This window comes from Hemicordylus capensis, chromosome 1 (genome assembly GCF_027244095.1).
Source record: "Hemicordylus capensis ecotype Gifberg chromosome 1, rHemCap1.1.pri, whole genome shotgun sequence".
In the NCBI taxonomy this organism is placed as follows: Eukaryota; Metazoa; Chordata; class Lepidosauria; order Squamata; family Cordylidae; genus Hemicordylus; species Hemicordylus capensis.
In genome coordinates, this window is record NC_069657.1 from 125,747,517 (window position 1) to 125,768,401 (window position 20,885).

Sequence of the window (20,885 nt, forward strand, 5' to 3'; positions counted from 1 at the left end):
AACAGGTGGCATTCAGATCATCAGTGCAGCTGCCCGTGGAAGCCCTTTTCATTAGGAGAGTTCCACTCAAGCAGGGGGTTCTTGTGCCAGTGGAACTCTCTGCTCACAAAAGGAGCTTTTGTTGATGGTGTGTTTTGTGCTGGAGTTCTGGCTGCCACTGGCTTTTGTTGATCCAGCAAGCAAGCTAGAAACAGAGGCGTATCTAGGGTAGAGCAGGCAGGGCACGTGCCCTGGGCGCCACTTGAAGGGGGGCGCAAATTCTTAAAATTATTTTTTTTTAAAAAAAATGGCCACCAAAAACAAAATGGCCACTGCACATGCTCAAATGGCCTCTGTGAGGCCCTAGGCCATGCCAGGCCTCCCAGAGGCCATTTGAGCATGCACAGTGGCCATTTTGTTTTCAGCGGCCATTTAAAAAAAAACACCAATTATTTTTAAAAATGGCCACTGCACATGCTCAAATGGTCTCTGCGAGGCCCTAGAGGCCAGCGGTGGGAGAGGTAACCTTTGCAGACCCCCACTCCCACAGCCTATAGGAAGCCCCCCAAAGAGGCTACAGGTAAAAAATAATAATTTAATATGATATAAGTCACTGTACACATATTCAGTTTGGCAATATGTACAGAGAATCAGGGCTTGTGAATACTGAGCTGAAGCTTTTGAGCTAGGGTTGTATTCATTTGCTCTTACTTTGCTTCTTATGATAAGTTAGTTAAATGTGGTGTCTTAATAATAAGGTTATTAATGGTGAGTTTGTTTTTGAATCAGTGTGAAATCCTTAGTATTATGGCCACTGGGAGTTTCTTGCTCTCTTTCTCTCATTTTAACTGTCTTTCTGAAATACTAGAATATATTCCAAGCAGTGACACAGTTGACTCTGCATATCCTTTAATTCTCCATTTATTTTTAAAACTTATGTAATAGTGATGCTACAATGCCTAGTAGAGAATTAGACAGACACTTCTGTTTAGTTTTCCAAGTACACCTCCACATAGTATTTGGGTATTTCATGAGCCCCAGCCTACTGAAATTTGTAGTTTTCCAGCATTTTTTGGTCTGGCTACGTCCACTGCTAAATAGTTTTTGAAATTTTAAAAGATTAATGAGCTTGACTTATAGTTTCCAGCTGATATTATAGTAAAGTTATCAGAAAGATGGGTGTCAGATGTTTGGACAGGGGGTGCAATTTCAGTGCTTGCCCTAGGCGCTTTTTTCCCTAAATACGCCTCTGGCTAGAAAAGACTGGCACAGGGACTTCAAGACATCAAGACATCCTTCCCAGCTGAGAGTAGGTGCAGCACAGCCTCAAGGTTGCTTCTTAATAGAAAACTGTCTCTTCCTTGCATCAGTTTTTACAAATGAGGGCAACACTAGAAATCTCTCACAGAAATCTCTTTCCTTAGTTCAGGAGTTTTGACTGCACAAATGCAGTTAAACAGCTTTCTGTATTGAGCTGCTGTTCTAATGAAAAGGGGATTCAGGCTTCTGGCTCCACTTGTGAATGTATTCTGGGAGTATACCCCTAGCAATGGAAACTGTTCTTATAGGAAACAATTCTGAGCTCCGCTATTTTATTGAGTCAGCATGATCCATTGCTCCCAAAATAGAATGCAAACACGGAAGCTGCCTTAGGATACATATATTCGCTCCTCGGACTCCATCATGGCTTTTAGAAAGCTTGTTAAAACTTGGCTTTTTACCCAGGCTTTTTACATAATCGTTTTATTGCTGCTTCGGTGTTTTTTTAATTGTATTGTTTTTATACATGTTTTTAATATGTTTTTATATTTTTTAGCTTGATGTTTTTATTGTCTTTTTATTGTATGTTTTTAACTTTTGTAAACCGCCTTGGGGTTGTCTTTTAATGAAAGGCGGTATAGAAATGCAACAATAAAATAAATAAATATAAATAAATATATGGCTAAATAGAGATTTAAATAGTTATTCCTCTTGCCTCTCTCAGCCATGCCGGGAAACATATATAGTAAGTTGGTTTTTGTGGAGAGAAATATTTTTGCCTCATCTATATTTTGTGATCAAATAAAAGCTGTATGGCATTTCTTCAAATCTGGAAAACCAAAGGGCCCATCTCCTTTTGATATCTGCATAAATAAGAAGTTCATAAATTGTCTCCTGCCTGTATCCCATTTAAAAAAAAATCTCAACATCAATCATTTATTTTAAAATATTCTTGAAGCATAGTGATCAGCAGTACCTAAGGTTGTCTACTAACCAGGGAAAATACTTGTGTTAATTGTATTTTACTTATTAGGACAATCTTATTTTGATCTCATATGTAATCTTTTCATGTTAGCGCTTAGATGTTCCTAGTAATGAGGGCATTACTTTATTTCTAATCCCCTTCCAAAACTTTCCATCAGTGGTCATTCCTCCTGGCCAGTGTTCACTCTAATTTTTTTCCATCTGTGTGCGGAATGAATTTTGTTCTGAGTGGCAGTATCAAGGAAGTGTGTGCGCACATATATTCAGAATGGGGCCTTCCTGATTTAACCTGAGCGGGATCTAAAATTAACTGAGTGGAGATTTTAAAAAGTGTGAGCACACAGGCATACCTTAGAGGGAACACTTCTCCTGGCTGCCTCGGAAGGAGAAGTGAGGCAGCAATATTCTCTCTGTCAGCTTGGCTGAGATCATTTGCCTCTTCCCCTCACAGAACTCTCACCTGTAGTGACCATTCCACCTGATAAGAGTGCCAGAATTGTTTCTTTTCGTCTTTCCTTTTGTATTGTGTCTTGTCGATTGTAAGCAGTTACAAAATGTAAATCACTTTGAATGCTTTGGCAGAAAGATGGTGTAGTAAATAAATGGACTATTTATCTTTAGGACTCACAGCCAAGATTTGTGATTTTTGCAAATGAATAGTATATCTGAAAAATTACAATAAGAAAATTGAGAACTAAGGCTTCTGGCTCTCAAGTAAAATTACTGTTGTATTATCTGCACAGAGTGCTATTTACTCTCAAAGAACATGGAGTACTTCTTCTAGTCCAACAGTGATCAACTAGATATTTCTGGAATGCTTTCAAGGAAGGTAATAAAGTCAACAGACCTCCTCTGTCCCAGAATTTGGGAGTATTGCCACCCTTCAGCCTCTAGGCCTCTGGTTTCTGTTCTGAGGCCTGTCAAAGGGCACATGGCCAGGTATAATCCTAGAGTAGGCCTTGGTCCTCATGTGGTTCTAGTCATATTGTTCTGGTCCTCATATGGAGGACACATCAACATTGACTAACGGTAGTCTCCAACTGAGATGAGCAAGGAGGGGAACCCTAAAGGAATACTCAGTCCCCAGACCTCTCAAAATCTTAAAAAAGTTTTGATTACTATCATAAGCCTTTCATCAGTAGGGCTTTGTTTTCTGTTAGACATATTTCTCATGTCTAAAAGTATGAACCCTGCTTCTGTGGGAGAAATATCTCACCTGGGTGAGCTGGGTAAGGTTTATAATGACCTTTTTTGTTCTCTTGCCAGGATACTTGAAAGAATGTGTTTCATTCATAAAAGGTAGCTATTTTAATTGAATCTAATAGAACCTTATCCAAACAGGTGCATACCCTTCTTAGAAAAGCCATAATTGTGCCAATCATCTGTTCAGAGAAACAGGGTAGGAAACAAACCAGCTCATCCTTCCAAAGAGCAGATAAGTGTGGTGGCTGCTTTTTAAAGAGGGCTCTGGAATTGCAATCCCAGCAGCTGGCTTGAGAAGGGAAACCTTAAACATGGCACTTTGTATATATGGTTCAGCTAGGGATATGTGCACATGGTCCCCTGCTAACTGAGCAAAGAGACATCTTTTAAAAGTGGTGATTCTCCTTATTTAGAAGGTGAAGAGCAACTGGCCCTATCCATCCCCAGCATAGCATCCCTTCAACGGCTGTTGCTGGTGTCTATCCTACGGTGTTGTTTTTAAGACTGTGAGCACTTTGGGGACAGGGAGCCATTTTATTTTATTTTTTTATATCTATGTAAACTACTTTGGGAACTTTTGTTGAAAAGCAGTATATAAATACTCATTGTACAGGCAAACCTCGTTATCCATGGATTCATATATCCGCAGTTGGTTAAAAGACACCCAACCTCGGCATACATGGGGGGGCATGTTAATCTAGCATATCTGCGGGTTGGAGGTGGCAAAAAATGACCACGGAGGTGATTTATGGCCGCCATTTTGTTTCACAGAGCCACAAAATGTCTGTTAAAAAGGAATGGTGCTTTTCAGGCATTCCAGCGGTGCAGCATAATGTGGGGGAGCAGCAACACATGGTAAGGAGCTTCCCCCTCACATCCCCCCCCCCATTTGCCCCCAAATTGGCATTTAAAAAAAAGAAATTCCTGACAACCAGGAACCTAACCCCCAATTCCCCATTGAAACAATGCCTCAATATATTTGGTTTCCATATCCATGGTAGAACCCCCGCGAATGTTGAGGTCCTCCTGTATTTATATGTGGCACTTTAGTTGGACTGTCACTGAATGCGTTGTAAAATGGGTTCATTACAACTAGGCAAAATGTAGCCCTTCATTGGTGTTTGTTTTATGTGCTTATATGTACATATTAGCAGTATGTTCTCAACACTGCTCTAGTTTTAATTTTCTCTCAAAGATTTTCTCTTCCTATTGAATATCAATAAGACACAGCATCTGGGCTTGATCAAAAAACCCTTTGTGATTGGCTTGGATGAGAGCTGATTTCACAGGAAAAAGCATCTAGCAACTATTCATTTCCCATCTGGGGTAAATATTTGCTTTAATATAATAAATGTGTTGACTTTCTTTATTTTGTTGTGTCTATTGCAACAGCTAATAGGCCAACAATTGACCAATCCTAGCTGTTGATTTCCCAGTGTTCCTGTTTAGAACAAGCTGTAATCAATTTTGCCTTAGTGCAGTTTGTATTGTTTTTGGTAATTTTAGGCAGATTGTTGGGAGGTTAGGTGTAAAGTGTGCGGATTATATTGCTCCAAGGCTTATTTGTAAGAATGTTTCTATCTCCCTGTTAATTAGGTTCACACCCATAATTCAAGACAGAGGTATAAACTAGGCTTTGCTGTAGGCTTCTCCTATGGTAAGTTTTGTATCTCATAGGATTTCTATTGAGAGAGCTGTGGGGGTACTAATTTTCAGGGATTCCCTTATCACCTAACCATGGTTTGTTTGCATAAACTTCTTCTTATGGTCCCAGGGCATGGCTTGGATGTAAAGGACATAGCATCCTTGCTGAAGTTCAACAGGTCAGGGTCTGGTCAGTGCCTGAAGGGGAGACTGCTTGTGAACTCTGTGTATGTCAGCTATAACCCTATCATGAAATAAAGGTGAGAGATAAATATTAACCCATATTATTATATTTAAGTACTGGGGTGCCAACTGGGTCTGCTACCTACATTTATATAGAATCTGAAAAATCTATATCACTGAAGTGAGTTCTGTGATCTCAAAGGATTCAATTTCACATCCTCTGTCCTTGAGGAACATGGTTTATATATTGCTAAGGGAAAGTGAATTTCTCAGCAGTTTTAAGCAGAGACTTCTACAGGTAGTGTAGCTCCAAGTGGTTTGCATAGCATGTTATGATCTCTCGTGTGACAGACTGAATAATTTTGTGGTGTGAGGTCCTACCTAAAATGGAGTTTGTGTCATATGAAAGGCAACCTCTCATAAAAACAAGCAAGTAGAGAAACAATTTCTGTTAAATCATTGTATAATGAAGGTGGCAATTTGTGGCTATCTGGGTTAGGGCTCTGAATGGTTACAATAATAAATCACTTTGCCTGATAACTCAGTGTTTAGGATAAGAAACCTATCATTTCTCCAAGAGACTACTGGCATTGGGTGTCTTGCATGAAACGGCTCCTATAATTTTAGTTGTAGCTCACAGAATTTAGCCATCTCTATCCAAGTCTTTAGTTAATTGCTCTGCTTCTTCAGGGAGAATGTGTTCCTAAGATTAGTATAGAAAGGAGAAGGTCATAAGCTAAAGCCTTGTGTTAGCTTTCAAGCAATTGAGCAATTGTAATATATTTGCCTATGTTTACATGGGTTGCTGAATGAAGATTACATTTCCTATGATGATGAAGACAGATAGACTGTAATGGTAAAATGTGAATGCCTTTATAAACTGGTTTGGATAAGATTGTACCTTGTGATCTGTGGTTGAGACAGATAAATATGACTATTACGTTTACATGGCTTACCCGTGGTTTTGACACAGGATTTCTTGTGGCATTCATATAATTTGGTGATCTGTTGTGTTGTAAGGGGATCTGTGGCTCACTCCTTATGATATTTTGGTCTGAATTGGTCCACCAAGGGAGCTTAGAAGAAGAAGAAAAACAGATGTTGTAAAAACAGAAACAATTCAGTTTCAAGTATTCATTCAGTTCAGAGATTCCCGTGCCCCTTTTCAGCCTCAGGAGTAACCTAGAAATATAAGAAGCTGTCTTATACTGAGTCTCTCTAGCTCAGTGTTGTCTAAACTGACACTGATAGTGGCTTCTCCAAGACTGGAGGCAGGAGAATTCTCTACCACTGGGCTATGGCCCCACCTCCGAAGGTGGCAAACATGCATCTCCCATCCAGGCACTGACCACACCAAGACCTTCTTAGCTTTAACAAGGTGGCTGTATTGTGTGCTCTTAGACCATGCTTTGGGACCCTCTGTGAGAAAAGTGAGGGATATCACTAGGGAAAATAAAACAACAACTCTTGCCAGTGGCAAGTGCATTTGTTAATCCCTATATGGAATTACTTCTAAAAGCAATTTTAAAAACCTAAAAGAATATACAGTCATGGAAATTACTTAAAAGCCATACATCACCACCAGATTGCTAAAATCCACATGGGAACCTGTTAAGTCTCCTTGCGGAGAAATTTCCAGGGAACAAGGGTCGCCACTGAGAGCTTGGTGGCAACAAAGAGTAGGGCTAACCTCTGAGTCCACAACTGTCAGAGCAGGATCTCAAAGCAGGGAACAGAACTTCCCATGTGGCAAGGCTTTCCCTTCTTCTCGGCAGGGGTGGTGCCAGTTGCATACCCCTGCTATCTTCTTTTGGTAAAACTCAGAGCATTCGCTGAAAAAAGTAAAGTACATGAGAAGGGTCTATTCATATAGGAATTGGGAAGTGACTAAAAGAATTCACACCTGTTGAAAGTGAAAATGAAAATTTCCACATGAGTAAATCTGATTTGGCCACTACATAGTCTATGTCACTGATTCTCAACGTTTTTGGAGTCCTGGACCGGTTTATTATTTTTGTGCAGTTTCCTGGACCAGCAATTAGTAAGGGGGTTGCCCCCCTCTCCCTCATCCCACCCCCAGGCACCCCCCCAAAAAAACAATTTTGGGCAGCTCTCTGGAGCTCATTTCCAGGCAGCCCTCGCTGCTGGATAATGTTCATTTCGAGAAAGTGAAATAAATGTTATCCAGCAGCGAGGGCTTCCTGGAGATTAGCTCCAGAGAGCCCTTACCAGCCTGAAATTTTTTTGGGGGGTGGGGTGGGGTGATTTTTATTAGTGATGCCTCACAGACCAGTATTCAACACCTTGTGGACAGCACAGGTCCGCAGACCGGTGGTTGAGAAACACTGGTCTATGTGAATGAATCTATTTAAAAGGCTTAAAAAAACAACAACCAACCAACCCTGGGGCTATCCATGGCTCGGCCTATAGAGCCCAGGCAAATCTGCAAGTCAGATATCAGAGTAGGGAAGCTGAGAATCTGGATTAACTACCATAGTAATAAGTCTGTCTGCCAAAAATGTCTTCTGCATTTAATCTTAAAAAAAAAAAAAAACCCTGTTAAAACTTTTTTTTTTTTTCCTATTTCATTTGACAGCCCTGGGATCTGATGAGAAATACAGCACCAAACAGGAGCCAGAAAGGAGAGTTGAGAAGAACTCAGTAATTCATTCTTCCCAGGAATCCATGGATACAAGTTAAATGGGCCTAGACAAAACTTGCCCCATGTACTGCCAAACCCCACAGAGTGGTTGACAGTTGGCAGCTTTTGAAGTCTTCCTGCATTTACAGAACTAGATTATTGAGGCTGTACAAGATGAATAACAGTTCCTACTAACTTGCATCTTTTTTCAAATATGTGTTTTTCAATATAGAAAAACACATCGGTAGCAAGGGACACAAGGAGTAGAAAGGCTTTTATATCTGTCTTTATTGTTCCCTGGACAGTATTTGGATCCTGCTAAAAGTTTATCCAAACCAGCAGGCATGTCATATTTCATTCGACTGTTGTCCTTTTGCTGTTCTGGAGAACTAATATTTGCATACGTACACATTGTTTTCTCCTATCATGTTATGTCAGCGTTAATTTAAACACTACATTGTGCCATTGATGCAGACTTCTCCACAAACAATAGGTGAGGTGGCAATCTCGAGTCTGGGTTTTACCCCTTCAGAGTCCAGAATGCTGGTGGGGGCTCCCATGACTGAAAAGTCTCTGCATATATAGAAAATTGACAGGTCAAGAGGAAAGCTGCTATCCTAGCTCCTTCTCCCTGCCAAACTAGTTTTCTATGGGTGAAGGTTGTTGTTATGGAGGAACATTCTGCCATGTGACACCCCTTACCACCTGTACTCTGCAGTGGCATGGTACAGATACAGCTCCTACTTCCACCTGGAATTTGAGAATAGGCCCAAATGCCATCCTCTATCCCCTCCCTGCAGCAAAGAAAAAAGGGAGGGGGTGGTGTGGGATGGGATGGGATGGCATTGAGAAGTAGTTGTATTTTGGGATTATAAAATAGCTAAAGGTTTTTTTTCTCTCCCAATGAAAGAAATTAGCACGCTAAATATCAAGATGAATAGGTACAGTCATGCAAATTCACTATATATAAGAAAGCTCTGATAATGAAGTGGGGGAACTCCCAGGAAGTGGGATAGCATCACTCTTCTTCTCCAAAGCAACCATAAGAAGGTTAACTCTTTTTAATGGGGTGGATCATATTTTTGTCTTCGAGAACCTGGACACAGAGTCCTACATGAGTATAGATCTTGGAATTTTGGATAAATCCTGGGCTAATTCTTTATGTAAATAGTAGCTTCAGATGTGAGTAAACTGCTACTGGTCTGGATGCACCCTCAGTAAACTATAGCAGGTGTTCCCACACTCAGTACTCAGATGCTGTTGGACTACATTCCCCATCCTCATTTGTCCCAGTGGGGGTGGAGTCAGAAAGAAAAAGGAAAGAAAGGAGAAGTAGAAAATGGAGGAGTTCTGAATACATTCCCAGTTAAATCTACCTAAGATTACTTTGGGTTTATGAGGGAAGCAGCTATAAAACATTTGGTGATGAGATTTTGAACCAGCCACTTAGCTGTGAGCCCACAAAGCTTCCTGCATCTTCCTTTCATTGTATCACTGGGCCCACATTCCTGAACTGCTGCATTCTACTGCTGCTGCTGCTGCTTGTTTCTCCAGCTTCCTGACCTGCACAACCCCTGAAGGTAACTTTCCCTTTTCAATCCTGGACTCTGTTGTTCACTGGATGCCCACTGCAGCATGGCTCAGATCCCACCACCACCTTTTTTTTCTTGGAGGACCTACTCTTCCCTGGAAACAATGGTGGTGCTATTCCTGCAATTACCTCCTCACTATACAGATCCCTGATTTTACTCCAGCAAAGCAGAAGGCCAAAGAATATATACTTATTTGTCCTTTCCTACCAACTTGGAAGGGCGTGCCAACCCTCAAGTCTACTGCATGCTGAGATCATAGAGCATGTTGATTTGTCAGAATGAGTCTCCCGTTGTTCTTGTATGGAAATCAAACAGTACACGTCAAATGTGCATTGATTTAAGAGATGTGAACTCCATCATGGTAATGTGTGTTATCCATTACCCAATATCAGTGAAATGCTGCTTACCCTGAAAGATGTCTCAGTGTTCACAACTTTGGACTTGTCTTCAACCTATCATCAAATTCCTCTGCTAAGAAGTTCTTGCAAATACATAGCCTTCATTAGGTCTTTTTCAGTTCAAGAGACTGCCCTTTGGATTAGCCTCCGCTGCTTCATTATTTCAAAGAATGATGCATTCTTAAACATAAAGAAGAACAGGCCCTGCTGAAGGAGAACTAGTATGGCTTCTGCAAAGACAAGTCTTGCCTCACTGTTGCTCCCCTGCAACTGGTATTGAGAGGCATCGTGCCTCTGAGGCTGGAGATGGCCCACAGCCACCAGACTTGTAGCCATTGATAGACCTGTCCTCTGTGAATTTGTCTAAGTCCCTTTTAAAGCCATCCAGACTAGTGGCCATCACCACATCCCATGGCAAAGAATTCCATAGATTAATTATGCGCTGTGTGAAAAAGTACTTCCTCTTGTCAGTCCTAAATTTCCCAACCTTCAATGTCATGGGATCACCCCTGGTTCTAGTGTTGTGAGAGAGGGAGAAAAATTTCTCTCTGTCTACCCTCTCCCCCTCCCTTATTCCAGATGGAATAAGATTCTTTTCCGAAGTAAAAGCAACAGGGGCGTATCTAGGGTGGGGCAGGCAGGGCACGTGCCCTGGGTGCCACTTTAAGGGGGGCACCATTTTGTAAAATTAATTTTTTAAAAAAAAAAGGCTGCTGAAAATAAAATGGCCACTGCACATGCTCAAATGGCCTCTGTGAGGCCCTAGGCCATGCCAGGCCTTGTAGAGGCCGTTTGAGCATGCAGGGTGGCCATTTTGTTTTCAGCAGCCATTTTTTAAAAAAAATATTATTTTTTAAAATGGCCACCGCACATGCTCAAATTGTCCCTGTGAGGCCCTAGAGGCCAGTGGGGGGAGGGAAAACCTTTGCAGACCCCCCATGCCCCTACGGCCTTTAGAAAGCCCCCTGAAGGGGCTACAGGTAAAAAGTTTTTTTAAAAAATATAAAAAAAATAGTATGATATAAGACACTGTACACATATTTAGATTGGCACTATGTACAGCAAATCAGGGCCTGTGAATACTGAGCTGAAGCTTATGAGTTAGGATTGTATTCATTAAATGTGATGTCTTAATAATATGGCTATTAATGGTGAGTTTGTCTTTGAATCAGTGTGAAATCCTTAGTATTAAGGCCCGCTGGGAGTTTCTTGCTCTCTTTCTCTCATTTTAACTGTCTTTCTGAAAGACTAGAATATATTCCAAGCAGTGACACAGTTTACTCTGCATATCCTTTAATTATTTTCAGAGTATCTGGGAAAAGTCCAATTCTCCATTTAATTTTAAAACTTATGTAATAGTGATGCTACAATGCATAGTAGAGAATTAGACAGGCACTTCTGTTTAGTTTTCCAAGTACACCTCCACATAGTATTTGGGTATTTCATGAGCCCCAGCATACTGAAATTTGTAGTTTTCCAGCATTTTTTGGTCTAGCTACGTCCACTGCTGAATAGTTTTTGAAATATTAAAAGATTAATGAGCTTGACTTGTATTTTTCAGCTGATATTATGGTAAAGTTATCTGAAAGATGAATGTCAGATGTTTGGACAGGGGGCGCAATTTCAGTTTTTGCCCTAGGCTCTATTTTCCCTAGATACGCCTCTGAAAAGCAATGATGTATTCTGCCATTTAACAATGATTGGATAATGTGAATGTAAAAATAGGACCAGATGACTATGTTTAGCTAAGATTACTGATGGCTGATCTGTGTAATCCTCTGTGTACTGTCTGAAGGCACAGAAATGCTTTAAATCAGGCCCGCTCAACTTTGGCCCCCCCAGCTGTTTTTTGACTACAACTATGGCAAAAGTTTTCTTGTAAAAAAATATGTTGGGCAATGTGCATACTGTACTGTCTGTGGTGCCTGAAAAAAATTGTATGGTATTACGCCTGCTGGCAGCCTTTGTACAAAGTGTTATTCTGTTTGCATCCTTTTATTACACTTGTATAGGATTAACTGGGGAAACTTGATGAGATGAACTGTTCTCCCTCCCCCCCCCCACCTATTTTCTTGTAGTGGATGATCTTATGAAAGCTTCATATGAATACTCAGAAATAGAAAAGGCCTTCACACAGTATGTACCTCGCAGGAACCTGAGTGGGGTTTTTTCATTACACAGAATATATTCTGCAGAGGAGAATTCATGTGCCCCATAACAGCTTAAAAGGGAATATTCCTTTATCCCCATGCCAAGTGTGCGTACTAAGAAAAAGGCATAGTTTAATTAAAAGCCTGAGTAACAAGTGCATGCTTCTCAAAGAGCAGAAGCTTCTGGTTAAACAATCTGAGGGGTTTCTTGCTCCACTGTTAAACATTGCCATCTCTCTGGTAACAGGACTTTTAACCAATCAAAAATGGAATATGCTGAAAAGATGTACTTTGTCCCCAAATACTGAGGAAAACATAAGAATGGCTGCATTCTGCTTTAGACACTGAAATGCAAGGGGTTCTTCAAAGGTCTGACTTCACTGCATATGAAAGGTTCTGTGGCTGGGCCCGAAGAGGTTGGGGAGTTTCCAGTTAGCAAACCTTGATAGTGCTTGTTTGATACCTCAGCCTACAGTGAAGAGTCTAGGTGTGGTTCTTGATGCCTCTTTGAATATGGAGGCTCGGATCATGGAGGTTGCTCGAAAGGCCTTTTTTCAGTTACGCCAAATACAGTGGCTAGCCCCTTATCTGTCCCCTCAGGATTTGGCCACTGTGATCCATGTGACGGCCACTTCTAGGTTAGATTATTGCAACTCACTTTATGTGGGGTTGCCATTGCGCCTAACTTGGAGATTGCAACTGGTGCAGAATGCAGCGGCCAAGGTCCTTACTAACGCGCCTTGGCAAGCACATGTGACACCTTTGCTCGTTCAATTGCACTGGTTGCCGGTTGAGTCCCGGGTTAGGTTTAAGATATTAACTTTAACATTTAAAGCTCTACACGATATGGGCCCTCCATACTTCCAGGACCACCTTGTTCGATCTCAGGACCCTCGCCGGGTCCTGAGATCGGCCACAAGTAATACCTTGGTGATCCCAGGCCCTAGGGATGTTAAACTGCAATCAACAAGAGCCAGGGCCTTCTCAGTGGTGGTCCCAGCTCTATGGAACGGTCTCCTGGATAATATCAGAGCTCTCCATGATTTGTTGGCTTTCCGTAAGGCACGCAAGACAGAAATGTTCCTTTGGGTATTCGGTCACTGAGATAGTTGGTCATAGAGTGATCTGTAATCCATGGTTATTTTGTCATGTAATGAGTACTGTATGGGGTTGTGGTTATGATGTTATGTATGATTTATTTTATAGAACTGTGTTGCTTTGTATGTTATTGCTTGTAAGCCACTCTGAGTCCTATGGGAGTAGGGAGACATATAAATCTAACTAACTAAATAAATAAAATTAAAGGCTAAACATTATCAGGCCCTACTTAAATATTTAACACACATTAGAGAGGGAGAAGCAGAAAAGGGGAAACTAAACCTATTTCAAAACCTCCCCTGCTCCAAAGCAATCACTCAAGTTCATGATCTACCACCCAACCTCTTTCCTAGAGGCTGTGATGTTTTTATGAGGGCCATGGATGAACTAAATGTTTCAACTTCTGTAGCAGGAAATCTTACCACCAGGGTTGCTTTAGAATATCTTTTAAAAAAACAAAACCCCTGAGTGCTGAGTCTCTGTCACCTAGTGCTTCTCACAGGGTTTCTAAAAAAACAGAAAATCTAGTTGGCTAAAACTTCAATGTGTCTGTTTTTCAGATGTAAAATAAAATTGCACAAATTTGCAGGGTGATGCTTGCTGCTTTGCAGGTAAGGGGGTGACCTACAGCCATAAAATTTTAAGTTTTCAATTTGTGGATGATTTTTAAATTGTTAAATTGTTCTAAGTTTTTGTATATATTTTAACTTGTTTTATGCTATTCTTAACCACCCAGAGGTTAAGTCTAGGGCGGTGTACAAATGTAATTAATTAATTAATTAAATTAATTTAAAGCCTTCTAGGGGCACTATGAAAATCATTACAATATTCACATGCTTGGGTATTTTGAAAACAACTTGGGCATGTTTGGGTATGCATCCCACCCCCCGCTCCATTTGGTCATTTCTCTAAATCCTCAGAATACAATTAAATGTTAAGCCCTTGCCCCTCTGTTGTAGAAAGAACACACAGTGGTAGTCAAAGTCACAGAATCAGGAGCGGCTGAAAGAGTGACTTTCTGGCATTTCCCTCTTTCTTTTAAAATTCATTCTAGATTTGGGAAACAGTTTTTGTAGCAGTCTCATTCTAGGCAGCCAATCACTAGGGAAAACTCTAGATAAAGTCTTTGGGGTGCAAGGGCTTGCAGACAACACATATATTCACTGCACATTATACATGTCACATAAAGTCAAACAGGACATTCCGCCTGTGGTTTATTTCAATGAGGTTGTTGAATACAGCATACACAATCATATCGATGGTTACTTGAAAGGGTATTTCAGCTCTCAGGTTCCTTGTTTTAACCCCCAGCATAGTACCTCCAGTGACTGTTGCTGGAGTCTATTTTATGTTTCTTTTTAGTTTGTGGGCCCTTTAAGGGCAGGGATCCATCTTATTTATTATCTCTCTGTGTAAACTGCCCTGAACTATTTTTGGAAGGGTGGTATAGAAATAGAATGAATGAATGAATGAAATCAGAATAGTGGCCTCCACGTGCTTGGTCTGGAGTAAGATCAAACACAAACAGTGTGTAGCCTTTCCTATATTCTTCTGTATTAATGAGCAGAGCTCTGTCTTCCAGGTGCTTGCCAGTGGTCTGCACCAATCCCATATACTCATGGACAAAATTATGAGCTTGAAAGTCTGGTTGGTAAGGTTTCATGGGCACTGAGATGCTGTCCATATAGAGGCAGGCAAAGTTAATGTCATAATGCTTGAAATTAAAAGGGTTTTTAGAGAAAGCTCCACTAAATGCATCCTCATCCACAAAGCTGATTATGACAGTTTTTGGTAATTGTCCTAAATATAAATTTTTCCGATTGCTGCCATGACTTCCAGCTGGAGTGCTAAACACTTTCATATTCCACTGGGTATTTTGCAATGGTTTTGAGCAAAGCCTTGGTGTGTGCTAACTACACAGCTGTTGTCAGGGAACATTTCTTGATAAAGAGGCAGGCTGACAAGATTTGTAACTTGTAGTGGGTGCTAGCTCCAGCAGTCATCAAGCAGAACTTTTGTGTGTTAGCTTAATTTTCACATCACCATTTTAAAACAGTTTTTCTTCAAATGTCAGGTCAGTATGAAGATGCCCTAACAGGTCTACCTTCTGGCTTTTGGTCATAAAAGCAGCTCTGTTAATAATCTATCAAGATTATCCCCATTCAGAGTGGGGAGAGGAGAGCTTGTCTGGTGGTAGCAAGCATGACTTGTCCCCTTAGCTAAGCAGGGTCTGCCCTGGTTGCATATGAAAGGGAGACTAGAAGTGTGAGCACTGTCGGATATTCGCCTTAGGGGATAGAGCAGAAGGTTTCAAGTTCACTCCCTGGCATCTCCAAGATAGGGCTGAGAGAGATTCTTGCCTGCAACCTTGGAGAAGCCGCTGCCAGTCTGTGAAGACAATACTGAACTAGATAGACCAACGGTCTGACTCAGTATTTGGCAGCTTCCTATGTTCCTAGAGTGATTGCTTCATGATGCCCTGCAGTATCTTAATAAAATAAGCTTGCTGAGTATTGGTAGGTAGAGTGGTCTCGCTGTAATTCATCATCGCTTCAATGAATGCCCTGTAGGGATAGGTGCTGCTGCTCTGATTGACAAGTCAGTCTCCCAGGGTCGTATCCGCCTGGCTAAAGAGGTCTGCAATTGGATAATTCACTAGGCCCACAGCTGTATTCTGTGCTAGGTTGGTTCTGTCCTTGTTGGCTGTTTTACAGCATATTTATAAAAGGGTGTTATTCAAATCCAGGTAAAAATCCCCAGTCCCAACAATGAAGAAATCCAGGGGGGCTGTGTCTGTCAGAGCCGTTGGGTGGCACCTCAACATATACGCTTCTCTCAAACGCAAGAGAAGCATTTCAGAGTGGAAAGGTCTGAGAGTGGGAAGGTCCCGATAGTTGCACATGTGGTGCTTTTCACTTACTTCTGATAGACATCAGGCCTGATCCTCCTTGTGCGGAAGAGACCTGATCCATCTTATTTAGAACAGCATGGGAGGTGTGGCCCACCATGTCATAACAATGCCCCGAGTTGCTGTTTTAATGTGTGGCTTAATGGTTTCCAACCCGCATCTCAAAAGAGACTGCTTTCTGGAAAAGGCTCTGAAATATATCACCAATGCCTGCCCCATACATGACCCAGTGCATGCCCCATACATGACATAACCCAGAAAGGGCCCTTCCTGTAACCATAACATTTCAGAATTGGCATTTTTAAAAGTTGCAGTCTTTTCAACTGCCAAACGGGCAGTTTAAAAGTTGTGAAGTGTAGCTTCACAATCACCTTACCAAAATGTTTTTGTTCTGGTCCAAATTTTTATCTCCACATTGATGGAGTCAATGTGGTGCTTGCTCACAAGAATGAAGTGTGGCTTGTCATAAACAACACACTCTCTCTTCTGCCCCCTAACTGGAAAGTTTTGCAAAAGAGGGACATGGGGGTCTTCCACAATCTGATATTCTACAATGTCTGTATGAACAAATAGAGTGTGTTATATATACCCATCAGTTATATCTCCAGGGAAAATATACCCACCAGTTATATCTCCAGGGAAGGGAAATCCTTTGGTGGGTGTGTAAAGAACAGAGTTTTGAATCCACCAGCTATGTTTGCAAGGAAATGCAAAAACACTTTGGGGTGTGTGTCAGGAAGGAGTCCTAATATGTAGGCTAGTTCAGCTCCCACAGAAAAGGTGAAAGTGTTGTTAGGACTCACAAACTGAATATTTCTAGTAACCGGATCATAAAGCATAGATGTTCCCTCTGTTGTGCACCTCCACATTTTCATTTTTAAAGTTCTGTTAAACCGTTCCGCCATTCCTGCTTTGACATTATTCATTGTTCATGACAAAGTGGTGAATCCCATGTTCCTTTAACAGTGTCTACTGACTTACTTAAAAACTCCCTCTATCGGTCTGGAACTTGGCACTTTGCTACCTGTTTTGTTTTTTAGAGGTATACCCCAAGCGTATTTAGATAGAATATCCACCACTGTCAAAATATACTTGTAGCCTTTGTTGTGTTTAGAAAACTGTTGCATGTCCACTGAATCTGCCTGCCATTGTGCATCCACCCCTGAAACAACAGTCTTGTTTCTTTTAAAATGAATCCTTGCAGGCTTGTGCAGAGTGTAAGTCCTGCTCTGAGAGCCAAGCTTCAACTTGCCTTTTACTCAGCATTATACAGTATGCCTCGCCTCTTGAAATAAGGGTTTTACACCCCCAAAGCTCCCTGCTCTCCCTGGGTTGTAATATATTTTCTTTAGGATTTTCTCATGCTCTGCCATGGTGCTACTTAACACAGGTCTGAACACACATATTTAAAACAAAATTATTTTATTTGTCACCATCAGTGCAAGCCCATGACATGCAGGACACATTGGCATCCCCGTTGGGCATGTTTATTTATTTATTCGATTTTTATACCGCCTTCTGAGCTGGCTCAGGGCGGTTTACAATTAAAAAACTCAAATGTTCTCAAAGTCCTGGACCTGCACAAAGGAGGGTAATATTTTAATGCTGCAGGGTAATAACAAACAAACAAACAAACAAACAAACAAACACATTATGCAAGCAAATTAAAACACATCAGGCTTATCAGCTTGTTGGGCTTTTCAGTTGGGGTTTGCTCTTGAGGTTTTGTGAGCATCCATGGCTTCCTCCTCCCCCTCCTCACTTTCAGATGATGAAGTAAAGCACACAGTCCTGAAGTAAGAGACTCTCAGGCCCCCTTAAACTGGTGTCAGGCAATCACATGATGACCAATCTTCACTAGACATGCAGCACATTTTCACACACTGTAAGCCCATGGGCCTGATTGACAAAAAAGGATGGCTGCCATACTCCTCACCCTCTGAAAAGTTCACGTCTGAATTTTGGCAACGTGCCAACTTGATGGCACTCAGTCAGTCAGTCAGTCATCACACTAATAAAACTGGGGCCTCCTGTTCACCCATTTTTTCCTACGCAGCTTTTGTTTCACAGGAGCTTCTGTTTCAGAATCTGACAAACTCATGTTTCTGTTTTTTGGGGGACAGTAGCTGAAAAGGCTCTCTGGATTCAGTTTCCATAGCAGAAGCAGGGTTGGTGTTACAGTGCCTATAATCACATTCTGGTTCATCATACTGGTTCACCAGGATGGTTGTTTCTGGATCTGGAAACTGGACAGTGGTAAAAACAGTCATCTGGGGAGTTTTCAGGCCTGCTGGAGGGTAGGATAAACTCTTTGGTGCCATAGGCTTAATGTTCAGGGGCGCCTGTGGCAAAGATAGACCCACAGGCCACAATGGAGTTCTAGTGTCTCTGCAGAACTGTAAAATGGCCAACTCTAAACACATGACCACAGAGTCTGTACTTAGAGGGGTCACTTGACCCAGTTTCATCCAACTGAATACCAGTTGCAGGGGAGTAATAGCATGAGAGGGGCATGACCTCAACTCCTGCCTCAACTCCGGCATCTGGTGGACCACTGTGGGAAACAGGATGCTGGACTAGATGGGCCTTGGGCCTAATCCAACAGAGCTGTTCTTATGTTCATATGCTCTTATGTTAAAAAAGCTTCAAAAAATGGCTGCCACTCCATTATCACACCTGCATCATCAGACCTTTCCAGGCTCTGAAACCTGTTCCTATTGGTCCAGGCTGGTAGGATGTGCTCATAGAAGGGTCACTTGCCCACTTTCAGGTCATGCCCGGGCATATTTGGGGGTAGGGTGGAGGGCACTTCCAGGATGAGGATATAGTCCTGATTCTGACCCTTTCCAGTGAAGTAGGGCCCTCTGACCATTCCAGTGACATAAGCCCCTTCTCTGACCATTTCCAGTTACAAGGCCCTTCTGACAGCTCCCACTGTTGTCAGCACCAACATGATTCTGATGATGAAACCCTAAAGCCACATGCTTCTGCTTGTAAGCAAAAGCACACGGTTTTTGACATCAAGTATGTCTCTTAAACTACTGGGGCCTTTTGATAACCAACCACAAAACAAAGTCTGTTTTTTAAAATAGTGATAGTGCACTACTATCTTCCCCACCTCAGCACTGTTCCTCCAGTGACTCTTGCTGGTGTCTACCTTATGTTTCTTTTTAGATTGTGAGCCCTTTGGGGACAGGGATCCATCTTATTTGTTTGTTATTTCTCTGTGTAAACAGCCCTGAGCCATTTTTGGAAGGGCGGTATAGAAATTGAATTATTAATAATAATAATAATAATAATAATAATAATAATCGAAAATAAAATCACCAGGCTTAGATCAGATGCTAGCAAATTGAAAGATATGAAAGACAAGAAGCTGAAGAATGAAAACACCAAACAGTATCTGATCCAAAAAATACCACCTAGATTCAAGGAAAATTAGAGAAGTCCTGGAAATAATAAAGCAGCAAATAACAGCAGTGTCAAAGAAGATTAGCAGATACAAAGCCAGAATTATACAAGACAGGCAGAATCTCCAATTTCTGTCAAATCAGAAATGTTCCTACCAAAGCATAGAAGGAGGAACTGCAAGAAACATAGAAACACCAAATAAAGAAGAAACAATGCAATTCTGGGGGAAATTATGGGACAATCCAATAGATTATAATAAAAAAGCAGCCTGGGTACAAGAGGTCGAAAAATGTAACCAACAAATGCAAGATCTAATAATAACACCATAATTAATAAGTGAAAGAGCAAAGAAAATTAAAAATAGGACTGCACCAGGTGACGATGAACTGCATGGCTTTTGGCTTAAACACCTAACAAGCATTCATAAACACCTATCAAAACAGTTCAATCACATTTTGCAAGGAGGTGATGTTGAACAATGGCTAACAACTGGGAAAACTCATCTCATAATGAAAGACCCAGCAAAAGGTGCAGTTCCAAGTAATTATAGATCGATAACCTGCCTGCCAACCATGTTGAAATTATTAACTGGAATAATAGCAGATGAAGTAATGCAACACTTATTAACTAACAAACAGCTTCCAGTTGAACAGAAAGGAAATTGCCTGAACACCAGAGGCACAAAAGACCAGCTGCTGATTGACAAAATGGTTTTAGAAAATTGTAAGAGAAGAAAAACAAATCTAAGTGTTGCATGGATTGACTACAAGAAAGCCTTCGACTCATTGCCTCACACATGGATACTAAAATGTTTAGAAACAATGGTGTCAGCAAAAACATTCAGATATTTATTTAAAAAGCAATGAGCATGTGGAGTACACAGTTAACAATCAATGGTGAGACACTTGGACAGGTTAGCATCAGAAGAGGCATTTTCCAAGGGGACTCAGTATCCCCTCTGTTGTTTGTAATCACCCTGACTCCACTGTCACAAATACTAAACAGAACAGGCCTCGGATACCAAACATCTAAAATATCAAGTAAAATCAACCATCTGCTGTACATGGATGATCTGAAGTTGTATGGAAAGTCCCAGTCAGAAATCGAATCACTGCCAAACACTGTCTATATATTCAGTAACGATATAGCAATGGAGATTGGACTAGACAAGTGTGCTGCATTAATAATGAACAGAGGAAAAATAAGAAAAACAGAAGGAATAGAACTGCCCAATGGAAACAACATCAAGAATCTGGAAGAGAAAGAACATTACAAATACTTGGGTATTCTCCAGGCTGATAACATTGCACACACTGAAGTTAAAAGAAAAATTGGAAGTGAATACATCAGGAGAGTTAGAAAAATCCTAAAGTCCAAACTCAATGGCGGTTACACCATACAAGCCATCGACACCTGGGCTATACATGTTATCAG